A 12,985-nucleotide genomic window follows, 5' to 3' on the forward strand; every position below is an offset into this window, starting at 1 on the left:
GAGCACTCATTCACACTTTGGAAAACAGTTTGGCAGTTTGTCAAAAAGTGGAATATAGATATAATCCAGCAAATCCACTCCTAGGTATATACCCAAGAAAAATCAAGATATATTTTCACACAAAAGCTTGTACACAGATGTTCATATGAGCATTATTCATAATAGTTAAAAAGTGGAGGAAAAAAAATCTAATGCCCAACAAAAAACAAAAATGTGGTATATCTATACAATGGGATACTATTGGCAATACAAAGAAATGCAGCAGTGATCATGTTAAAACATGGCTGAACCCTGAAAACTTGCTAAGTAAAAGATGCCAATCACAAAGATCACAGATTGTATTATTCCATTTACATGAAATGCTTAGCATAGGCAAATTCAAACAGACTAACTTAGAAAAACATCAACTTAGAAAAAGAACAATGAGAAAAATAGGTGAAGTTTCAAGGTAAAAATAGGCAATAGGCACAAAAAAGCATCACATACAGTAAACAATCAAAGAATGCATATAACTTTTAACATTATACAACCTATTATTGGTTATGAAGTTCAGAATGAAGTCTCTTATGTATAGAAATATATTTGTTCGATTTATGGTGGGTCTTTCCAGAAATAATTGCAAATACCATAAGGAGTGCACACCCTTTCACCTAAAAATTCTATTGTATGTATTTAGCTTAAAGAGAGTATGAATTCATTTGTGCACATTTATAGTTTTGGTTGGTGGTTCTTCATAGTATTGTTCAAAATATTAAAAAAATTAAAAATAGAGGTAACTGTCAAAATACAGACTTGCTTAAAAATTTTGATGTTTCCATTTAATGAAATAATATTCAGCCTGTACAAACAATGTTGTATTTGAAAATATATTGACATAAAAGATTATCATAATGTATTATAGATGAAAAGCAGTTTCAAAAGAGTGTGTATCTGTATAATCGTTATTACGTATACATACATTAATGCAGAAACATAAACTCACAGTAAAAAAAGAGACACAGAGATATGTGAAACTACATGCACACAAAGATAATAATGGCTTATAGCCACCTAATAGATTAATCATTTGCAGGGTATTTTTATTTTTAAGGAAACAAATATACCTATAAAAATAAAAATACCTATATACTTATATACCTACATTTGTTCAGATGAATTTATCAGTGAGGATATTACGGTTGCCAAGTGTTTAAAATTATTTTTGAGATAAGAAGTCTCAGTTGTACACTTGATATTGTATACTCTAAATGACCCCAAACTTCGTCCAATTGTAATTTCTACCCTTTGGCGAAGGAGCAGGGTAATTATGGAAGCAGCATATGTTTGAGTACTTTCATATATGGAGGAAAGAAATGTTTTCTGAGGTCGTGACATGGCTCTGCAGCAAAATCTCAACAATCATTTATGGAATCAAAGGAATGAAGAGTAGTCCTTCTAAGTCTCTTAGTCACGCACATAGGCATATAAGGAATGATGCTAGCTGTAAAGTAGTGGTGTTATATTCCATAGATTAGATTATGAGAAATAACACATTGAGAGGTATGCAAGTTATTTGAGCTGTATTAATGATGGGTTTTAAATTGCTCTATTTATAGTGTTTTTCGGTATAACATACAAACTTATCTGTAATGTCTGAAAATTGAGCAAAATGTATATATGTGATTCAAGACTTTCACAATCCCATAGGTTTTCTATTATTTCCTTATCTTTCAAGAATTATGTAAATTAGGTAGATAAGGAAAAGCATTTTCAGCAGAAAAATATTTAATGTCATTCATGGAAATAGTTTCTTTGGAAATGGCTAAGAATCAACATAAAGAAAAATAAAAATTATAATAGTATGCTAATGTTTATATCATATGAAAATATAGGTAATTATATTGTGTTAAAATGTAGATCCATACAAGTGGAGAAATTTTTTTAGATTACCACTTTTGCCTCACACTTCACTTTGTTTAAATAATGCAGACACAGTGTAATCTGGACAATGAACATGGGCTTTATAATTTGATAGATTTGAGTTTCTTTCTGCCCCACCACTGATGGACTGTAATACCTTTGGAAATTTCCTTAACCACTCTCAGTTTATTCCTTATCTATAAAAGTGAAAACAATAACATTTACCTCTCAAGTCTGCCCAGAAAACGGAATGAGAAATGATTAAATGGCTGTGAAGTGAAAACACCTAGCACATTATTAGCTATGTCTTCCCATTAAAGAACAAAGAGGAAACAACATGTCTTAAAAGTACAGTCATTCTGCTATAAGGTTTGTTTTGGAAATGCAAATTTATTCCAATAATGGGAACAATTTGAGCATAGAACAAATTTCGAGATTGTTTATACATAATTTCATCCGTGAGAAACAGTAGGTGAATTCATAAAAGTGCACCCAGCTGAACCAACCCATGCAAGAATAACATCTCCCAACCCAAACACACCATGTGAGTGCATGTATGTGCATGTGTGTGTGTGCATGTGTGCGTGTGTGTGTGTGAGAGAGAGAGAGAGAGAGAGAGAGAGAAAATGAGAGAGGGAAGGAGGGAGAGGGAGGTAGAGAGAGGGAAATGAGGTACACCCATCTACATTTGGTGTTATGACTTTCGGTCTGATCTCAGATAACCTCTTCCATCACTTATCTATAACTCACAAGCTGCAACCCTTCCTATGACCACTTTCACAAGCAAACTTCAGGTCTTTTTCAAGGCAAAGTGCCATATTTGTTGTAGTATTTGTACCTTTCCTAACAATTTCACACAAGTAAACTGTGGTTATGTTTTTATCATGGCCCATCTGTGTGTGTGTGTGTGTGCGCGTATGCACACACGTGCGCACACGTGTGGGTGTCTTAGTCCATTCAGGTTGCTATATCAAAATGCCAGAGAGTGGGTAGCTTATAAAACAACAGAAATTTATTTCTCACAGTTCTGGAGGCTGGAAGTCTGAGATCAGGGTGACAACATGCTTGGTTTTTGGTGAAGGCCTTCCTCCAGGTTGAAGATTGCCACTTTTCAGTGTCCTCACATGGTGGATGGGATGAGGGAGCCACCTCAGGCCTCTTTTTTTTTTTTTTTTTTAAGATTTTATTTATTTATTTGACAGAGAGATAGCGAGAGCAGGAACACAAGCAGGGGGAGTGGGAGAGAGAGAAGCAGGCTTCCTGCCGAGCAGGGAGCCCGATGTGGGACTCGATCCCAGGACCCTGGGATCATGACCTGAGCCGAAGGCAGACGCTTAATGACTGAGCCACCCAGGCCTCTTGTATAAGGGCACTAATCCCATTCATGAGGGCTCTGTCCTCATAACCTAATCATTGCCTCACTGCCCCGCCTCCTAATATCATCATCTTGGAGGTTAGAGTTTCAACATATGAATTTAGGGAGGCCCAACATTCAGACCATAGTAATGTTTCATTGAAGTTTTTGAATGTTGTGTCTTTAACTCCATTTTTTTCATAAGGTATGTAGCTTTTATTGTCCTATTTTGCATAGCACAGTAACTTTTAGAATGCATATATTACATTATATGATAGTAATGGCTCATAGCTATTACACATACTCTCGATATTCAATTGTTTTCAAACTTTTATCTTTACAATTTCTTTTTCATCAAGCAAATATAACATGAAGACATGAACACCTTAAGTTTAGGGAGTTAGAGAAGACTGATTTACCTATACATTTCTTGAATAACCCTCAAGTAGACATTTCTGAATAGTTAAGACTTAATTTTCATGGAATATGATACTCAATTATTTTGAATGTTGAACACAGAAACATCTTCAGCAAATAAATACATGTCTATGCTAACTAAGCTTCCTGCATCCAAAACTTGTAGCAGATAACACAGATAATGCATAAATGTACAGCCCACTCCTCATCAAGAAACAGTGACCACACACAAAGAGGGTAGTTAGCAAACAGTCTTTTAGTTGTCAACTATTTTAGGGTCAGTCATAGCTGTAGAAAACTGCCAACAGAGGTTGCACCCTTCCCAAAACAGCCCATATCTGTTGAATAAGCAAGATGGAAATAAAATCACTCAGCCATTTGGTGTACTTTTTGGCAGTATGATGGCCAATACCTGCTCTAGAGCTTCTGTCAGGGTTGACTTTGTCAGGAATGTACTGCAGTTTAACTTTTCCTCTTCAATTCCTGCTTCTTCCCCTGCCCTTCACTGGTGTTAATCACCATAAACATCTTACATCCCTGACTCCATCTCAGTTTTTCTAATCCTGGAGAATTCAACCTACAACAGATAAGTCTTCACTTAAGATCAACTTTTCCTGGGCGCCTGGGTGGCTCAGTTGGTTAAGCGACTGCCTTCGGCTCAGGTCATGATCCTGGAGTCCCGGGATCAAGTCCCACATCGGCCCCCCTGCTCGGCAGGGGGTCTGCTTCTCCCTCTGACCTTCCTCCCTCTCATTCTCTCTCTCTCAAATAAATAAATAAAATCTTTAAAAAAAAAAAAAAAAAAAGATCAACTTTTCCTTTAGAAGAACACTATTGTATTTCTAAATGAATTCATCTCAAAATAAGATAGGTTAACAGAACTAGAGAGTCCTTTTTGTTTCCTGGTTTTTAACACATCCATTTTCAAATATTCAGAATGATTTAGACATGTAATAACTTGCTTATAATGTTGAAGCCCTTGCATCATTAATTTTTCCATTTTCCTATTTGTTGTTGTCAGTAGTATTGAAACTCAAAGTAAGTTTGATATGGATCATAAAACTTTCCAAGAAAATCAGTCTGGTATATCTATCCCTATAACTTAAATAACAAGATCAAATGATGAATGCTTGCTGATTTGAGCATTTCAAACAAGAGAGTAGAACAATTGCTTGAGGAATACTTGAGGCAAAGGCTGTGTATTAGGAAATGTTTACATAACAAAGATATTTCTGCCAATAGTTTCAAAATTCCTTTTTTGTTGCATTCTGACAAATACAAGAAATGTTTTTGTTTTTTTTTTTCTTTTCAACTAAAAATGTCTGCAGATCAGTGTTTTCTTCCGGCTTTCAAGCAAGCCTGATTCCTGATAGAAAACTTTCTATGAAGCGTAACTATTTTCCTATTACTGGCTTTTCTTTAGAATGAGTTTCTATCTTATCATTCATCTTCTAAGTGAGGCAGACAAGTAAATCAGTAATAAATATTATGATACATTTTTCTACTGGGTAGTATAGAAAGACAGTGGAGAAGCATGTGAAACTGGTATGTTAAATAAACATGACACATGGATTATCATCAAAATGCAATTTGATTTTCTTCTGCCATCCCATTGAATTTTATTCAGTGGAGGTAATCTTATCCTGTCGTTAGATCTCAACTTTGGTAAATCCATAACCTTTCTGTTCACTCTTAGGTAACTACCATCATATTAAGTCAGAAACAGTCTCAATTAAAAAAAAACTGTGATTCCTGGCCCCATGTAATAATTAAAACTCAAAACTTCACCAAATATATTTTTTCTCTTCCCCTGCTTGGGCCTGCTTTAGGCTGGAATCTTGCTGTGGGACAGGCAAATAATTGCCATTCCTGTTTCTTGCCTTGCTAAGTCTCTCCAACATTAGCATTTGGAGAGTAGGGAGAGGAACAGGAGAAGTTAAATTCTCACTTGAGCTAAAAATTTTCCAAGCTGGTTTTGCCCTTTCTGATGATGTAGGTATTTAAAGACAGAGTTCTTTATTCTTGTGGGAAGTTTTCATGAACTATGTATATGTCCCTATTGTACTTGTCTCTCTTGCAATTCCCTTAGTTCAGGTACCTTAAATCTAAGAACTCTCTTTGTTTATCTTATAGCATTACTAGAAAAGACTCAAGATATCTTAATTCCATGCTGGTTTTCTCTCCCACAGACACAAATCCACTCCACAGTAAACTATCATGTATCCCTTGTCCCCCCAATTCTGGCACTCCCCCTGCTTGTGCTCTCTCTGTATGTCAAATAAATAAACAAAACCTTAAAAAAAAAAAAAAAACCCAAAACAGGAGGAACTAAGTAAACATAAAACAAAACAGAAGTAAACATGGGAAAGCAAAAGAGTGCAGATGTTCTTTCTTCTTTTTCACAACTCTGGGTTTCAGAATACAGACAAATTGGCAAGAGAAGGAGGGGGGGTGCTGGAATTACATGGAAAGAGAGCAGAACAATTTAAAACTGATTATAAATGGGAAAGGAGACACACTGCCAAGGGAAGAACTGTTAAGGACTGGTATAATTGAGTTTTTGTTAATCTTGAATTTCTTAAGTTTCATTGTTGAAATTTTAAGTCCCCCAACAAAGTAACACATTTATTTGCCATTTTGGACACATAAATCTAGTATTTTGTTAACAACAAAAACCTTGAAATGCCATGCTGTGGGAGAGTGAGAGTTTTGCTGTTTTTAAAATTAATCTTTAAAAGTCAGGTGCTAATTTCTGACTTGCATATGCAAAATAGTTGTCTAAGAAAACATTCCTAATAGAGAAGACACATAGTTTTTATATACTGACTGAATAGGTTATAATTAGCTCGGTCAGTTAGTTACCACAAAATAAGTGAGCAAATCCAACTCTCATGACAACCATGTTACACAAGTTTATGCACATAAACACAATTCTACATACCAACAAATGTTGTTTCTTACAAAGATATAAATAGTTTCAAAGATACTAGTTATTAATTTTTGGAAGTTGACTGTTAAAACATCTATTCAATGTCACAGAAAAACGTTTGCCCTTTTTAGTGAACAAACAGTAACTTAACTCTATGATGAAAAGACACAAAAAAGTATACATTAATGTTCTTTTTTGATAACTTATGCAAATATTTGCCGACCTTTAAAAAAATTTTTTATACAAATCACAAGGACAAAATTAGTGCTTTGCATTCTAACACAAACTTTCGTCAACAACTTCTTTTCTTTTTTTTTTAAAGATTTCTATTTATTTATTTGAGAGAGAGAATGAGATAGAGAGAGCATGAGATGGAGAAGGGTCAGAGGGAGAAGCAGACTCCCTGCCGAGCAGGGAGCCCAATGCGGGACTCGATCCAGGGACTCCAGGATCATGACCTGAGCCGAAGGCAGTCGCTTAACCAACTGAGCCACCCAGGCACCCTCGTCAGCAACTTCTTTACACAGCCTATTATTAAGAGCTACTGAAACCTGTTGCCAGTGCTTTTTTTTTTTTTTAAGTTTTATTTATTTATTTGAGAGAGATGATGAGAGAGAGAGAGCATGGAGGGGGAGGGTCAGAGGGAGAAGCAGACTCCCTGCTGAGCAGGGAGTCCGATGCGGGACTTGATCCTGGGACTCCAGGATCATGACCTGAGCCAAAGGCAGTCACTTAACCAACTGAGCCACCCAGGTGCCCTGTTGCCAGTGTGTTAACTACAATTTTAATGATGTCATGCCAAATAATTTGGGGTTTATTATAATTATTTTTGCAAATATAAGTAAGAACATATGTAAGGTCATAATAATTTTTGCTAATAGGGCATGATATCTAGGTTGAATACTCAGCAGAGTCTAGTACATTCCAGAGAAGTAAAAAGGAATACAAAAAGAGAGGCTAGTTTACCTTGCAATATGGTCAGTGTCTTTCTTCATTTTCACATTCCTTTATTAATTTTAAAATATATACTGAATACCCATCATGTGACATGCTAACAACACACTTGGTAAAAGTCCAGTTACATCCCAAATTGAAAATCTTTGTCACGTTAAGAAAGATGAAGTATGAAAATAGAGGTAAAGCCAAGTCTAAGGTCAAGGGAGAGAGTTCTGCACAGAGGACATGTGTTTGAGAAAGGGAAACTGCATTGACTGCGAAGCACAGGGAAGGAAGAATTGAAGCCATGTTGCAAAATGCCTAGATAGTGGCATTTTATTGGGCAGACAATTAACTCTAGTTACTATCATGTTTCCCTTTTAATCAAGGTAGCTAACTTACTCTCTCAATGATTTCTGAAATACAACAAAAGATTAGAAATGCAATTTCATGTTTTTACAGATCCAGAAACATTATATAGTTCAGATGTTGTTAACATGGCTTAAATGTATTTGCTAGTGTGCAAATTATAGCAAGGTCACAATACCACGTTAAGAAATAATTATATGCATGTTAGAATAATTTGAGCATTGTCTTTCTGGTGAACATCTGATCTCAATGGGTCCCTCTGAGGAGAATTTATTCCATTCTGGGTCACACCTGCCAGGCTTTCCATATCAAAACCTGTGCACCTGCCTCTGGTCCATCTCCCAGATAGTACATTTTTAACACATCATCTGCCAGGGGGAGAAAGATCACATAACAGAAGCTCGCTTCAAATGAAAGATTTTCTGCCGAGAGGTTTGGGAATTATGCTGCCAGACTGGCAGATGATATGGAAGCATAAATCTGAAACCTATTTTTTATGTCATCTGGTTTGAGACACTTTCATTGCCATTTCAACCCTGAATTCTATCCATATATCTGTGCATTAAGTTAATTTAAATAAATAAAATTTAAGCATTTTTTTTAATTAAGAAAGTTTTTCAACCAGATTTAAACTAGAATCTCAACCATATGGATTTATAGGATCACCGTGCATGGTAGAATTTTTTTTTCCCACAAAACTTGGTTTTGGCCTCAATGTCACATATATGTATCACCTTTAGCTTTTGCCATTACCTGTTACTTAGCTATTGCTCAACATTTTATAAAAGAAATAAACAGCTGTTGCTAAACAGACAGTATCACTTGTTCAAACTAGCAGAATACAAACCAATTTAAAGGATTAAAAATTGAATCATAAAATATTTTCAAGGAAATATTTCAAGATATTCAAGTACATAATGAATCTAAATTCATTATGAAATTGTAATTATTCACTTTTATATTTCACATATTCAATCTATAATTGACTCAGAGAATATGTTCTTAGAATAATTTAAATAAAATCACACATTTGTGATATGGCAGGCACTAATTGTCTGCACTATATGCATTCTATCCTTTCTTATTAACAGAGGCCAATCCCTTCAAAGGGAGAAACATATCTAATGAAAAATATGTTTCCCACCTTCTCTTACAGCTAGATTTGACCATGTGACTAGACTAGCTAATGAAACCTCAACAGAAGTCTACTGGCAGATTCTGAAAAAGCTTTTCTTTCCTAACAGATTCCCCTAAACTTGCATATATATACCCAGTTTCCTCCTTTCTCCTCCTTTCTGCCTGGAACACAGACATGCAGCTGTAGCTACAGCAACCATAATGCAACTAAGAAGTCCAAGAGAGTCCCAGAGACTGTGGTATCCTGTGATAGCAGAGAGAGTGATGCCCAACATATGACTTACTGCATAAAGATAAACCCCTGTTAAAAAAAAAAAAAAAGAAAAAAAGAAAAAAAAAAGATAAACTCCTGTTCCTTTTTATTGTTTTCTTCTCTTTTCTTTTCATAATAAGTCATAAGTTACATACATCAAGGTACATGAATCTTAAGTGTACATCCTGGTGGCTTTTTACAAATATATACACTTGTATGTATACCATATGTAGGCAGCCATATATGTTTTTACATATGTAACCATGACCTATATCAAGATATGTGTAATACTCCATAAGTCTCCATCCTGATTGATATCCCTCTCTGAAGGCAACTTCTATTCTAACCTCTAATCCCAAGTTCTTTTTAAACTAGTGTTTAGTCAGTTTTACTGTAACTTATAGACAAATATAATTTTATACAATTCTTTAAATAAGCAAATTTTCTGTTGACATAACTTAGTACTGCATTAGGTACTCCCTCAATATTTTTAAAAGTTTACTTTTGACAAGATACTTTTTAAATCCTACATAAATTTTAGCATCAACTTTGTTTCAAAACTACCTTTCTAAATTCAGTGAACTTGGAAATGAGTTTGTATAGAGAACTGCCTAGATGTTGCAATTTTTTTTGCTTATTTTGTGACCACATACTTTATAGTTTTCTTTAGGCCTAAATCTCATTTCCAATATTTTCTATAGATATAAGCAAATATTATTTTTCTACTTAATATGGAGATTTTAATTATCAATGTGACAAAATTATTGAGTATGTCTAGATAGATGAACTTCATCACTTCATTAAAAAATAAACACCAGGGAGTTAATAGCAAGATAGCAGAGGAGTAGGAGACCTTAGTTTCCTCTGGTCCCAGGAACTCAGCTAGATAGCTATCAAATCATCCTGAACACCTACAAACTCAACCAGAGATCTAAGAAAAGAATAGCTGCAACTCTACCAATAGAAAAGCGACCACTTTCTGCAAGGTAGCAGGTGCAGAGAAGTGAATCTGAGGGGATATATGGGAAGATAGACCTTGGGGGGAGGGAGTCTCTATAAACCGGCTACCAGAAAGTGATATAGCAGTGGAGCACAAAATCAGAACTTTTAGAAGTGTGGTCTGGTGAGGGATGTCCCAGCCTGAAAGGCACTCAGGTAACTAAATAGGGCAGAATCCTAGGTGGGACGGTTCGGTCTCAGGATCCTCGGGGTCACAGGAAGACCGGGAGTGCCTGAGTGTGGCAGAATTCCCAGGCATCAGAGTGGAAGCCAGCTGCAAAAAGTGAGCCCAGGAGTAGTCTTTTAGCTTGGGGTTGCCATAAACCATGAATTGTAGCATGGTTGGGTGACTGCTCTCTGAGCAGGGGCCCAACAAGAGGCAGAAACTGTGAGGCCCTCTCTTCTCCCTTGGGAGGAGCAGTGCAGGAGTGTGCCACAGGAGTCTACAGGGTTTGGAGACTTGAAACAGGGTTGTGTGCCTGAGATACAAACACTTGGTCACAGGCTAGGTTGAACACGGAGTGCGGACAGAGACCAGGGAGACAGGAGTGATTGATTGCTTTTCCCTGAGGGCACACTGAGGTGTGGGGCCCTGAGCTTTTGGCTCTGGGTCCAGAGATTGGGAGGCCATTTTCATTCTCATCCTCTAAAGCTGCGTGGAAAGTCTTCAGCGAATACAAGCTTCATAGAGCAAACCAGAGCAGATTATTCAGCCTGGCTCCTTGGCAAGGGCAGTGCAAATTCTACCTGGGGCAAACACACTTGAGAATCAAAGCAACAGAAGATCTCCCCCAGAAGAGGGGGACATGGCAAGGGGGTCTTGGCAAGAACATCCAGCCAAGACCAAGTTTTACTGATCACTGAGAACTGCAAAATCCAGCGCTAGGGGAATATAGCATACAGAAATCATGTTTTTAATCCCATGATTCTTTAGTCTTTCAATTTTAATTTTTTCCCTCTTTCCTTTTTCAACCAATTTCTTATTTTATCAACTCTTTTTAAAAATCTTTTTTAATTTTCATTTTACAGTTACATTCTATCCCTTCATTGTATTTAATTTTATTTTTGTATATATGTAAGTTTTTCTTACTTTACAATTTTGGAATGCCATTTCTTCTAACAGACCAAAATACACTCAGAATCTAGGGTGTGGTTCTTTTCTCTTCACCTATCTGATCATATTCTCTCTCTTTCTTCTTCTCCCTTTTCTTTTTGTTTTGTTTTGTTAAACTCTTTTTTAATTTTCACCTTTACAGGTACATTCTATCTTTTCAATGTATTCAATTTTATTTTTGTACCTACGTTTTTCTTTCTTTACAATTTTCAGATGTAGTTTCTTCTAACAAACCAACCAAAATACACTCAGGATATAGTGTATGGTTCTGTTCTCTTCACCTCTCTGTTTATCCCTTCCTTTTTTATTGTTATCGTTTTTCTCATCTTTTAATTTTCATTTTTACAGTTACATTCTATCCTTTCATTGTATTTAACTTTATTTTTGTGCATATACAAGTTTTTCCTTCTTTATAATTTTGGGATCTAGTTTTCTAACAAACAGACAAAAATACACATGTATTGCTCTATTCCATTCAACTGTCCGATTATGTTGACTTTTTTCTTTTTTAAAAAAATTTATTTATTTATTTATTTATTTGTTTGTTTATTTATTTATTTTTGGTTTTGGGTCTCTTCTGATTTGTTTAGTGTATATTTCTCTGGGGTCATTGTTGCCATCTTAGTATTTTGTTCTCTCATTCATCTGTTCTCTGGACAGAATGACAAGATGGAAAAACTCACCTAAAAAAAAAAGAACAAGAGGCAGTACTGACAGCCAGGGACCTAATCAGTATGGATGGAAGTAAGATGTCAGAACTAGAGTTCAGAATAATGACTATAAAAATCCTAATTAGGCTTAAAAAAGCATAGAAGACACTAGAGAATTACTTTCTGGAAAAATAAAGAACTAAAATCTAATCAAGTTGAAATTGAAAAGGCTATTAATGAGATGCAATAAAAAATGGAGGCTTTACCTACTAGGATAAATGATGCAGAAGAGAGAATTAGTGATATAGAAGACCAAATGATGGAGAATAAAGAAGCTGAGGAAAAGAGAGATAAACAACTACTGGATCCAAGGGAGAATTCAAGAGATAAGTGATATCTTAAGGGAAACAATTTTAGAATAATTGGGATCCCGGAAGAAGAGGAAAGAGAGAGGGAGGGGCAGAAGGTATATTGGAACAACCTATAGCAGAGAACTTCCCTAATCTGGGGAAGAAAACAAGCATCCAAGTCCAGGAGGCACAGAGAACCCCCCTCAAAATCAATAAAAATAGGTCAAAATCCTGACATCTAACAATAAAACTTATGAATCTCAGAGACAAAGAGAAAATCCTGAAAGCAGCTTGGGACAAGAAATCTATAACCTACAAGAGTAAAAACATTAGATTGGCAACAGAACTATCCACAGAGACCTGGCAGGCCAGAAAGGACTGGCATGATATATTCAGGGTACTAAATGAGAAAAATATGCAGCCAAGAATACTTTATCCAGCTAGGACGTCACTCAAAATAGAAGGAGTGATAAAAATCTTCCAGGACAAACAGAAACTAAAAGAATTTGTGATGACCAAACCAGCCCTACAAGAAATATTAAAAATAGAGACAATATACAGAAATTCCTGACTTTACA

The sequence above is a fragment of the Mirounga leonina genome, unplaced genomic scaffold (genome assembly GCF_011800145.1).
Source record: "Mirounga leonina isolate KUSES-001 unplaced genomic scaffold, KU_Mleo_1.0 Mir_91, whole genome shotgun sequence".
In the NCBI taxonomy this organism is placed as follows: Eukaryota; Metazoa; Chordata; class Mammalia; order Carnivora; family Phocidae; genus Mirounga; species Mirounga leonina.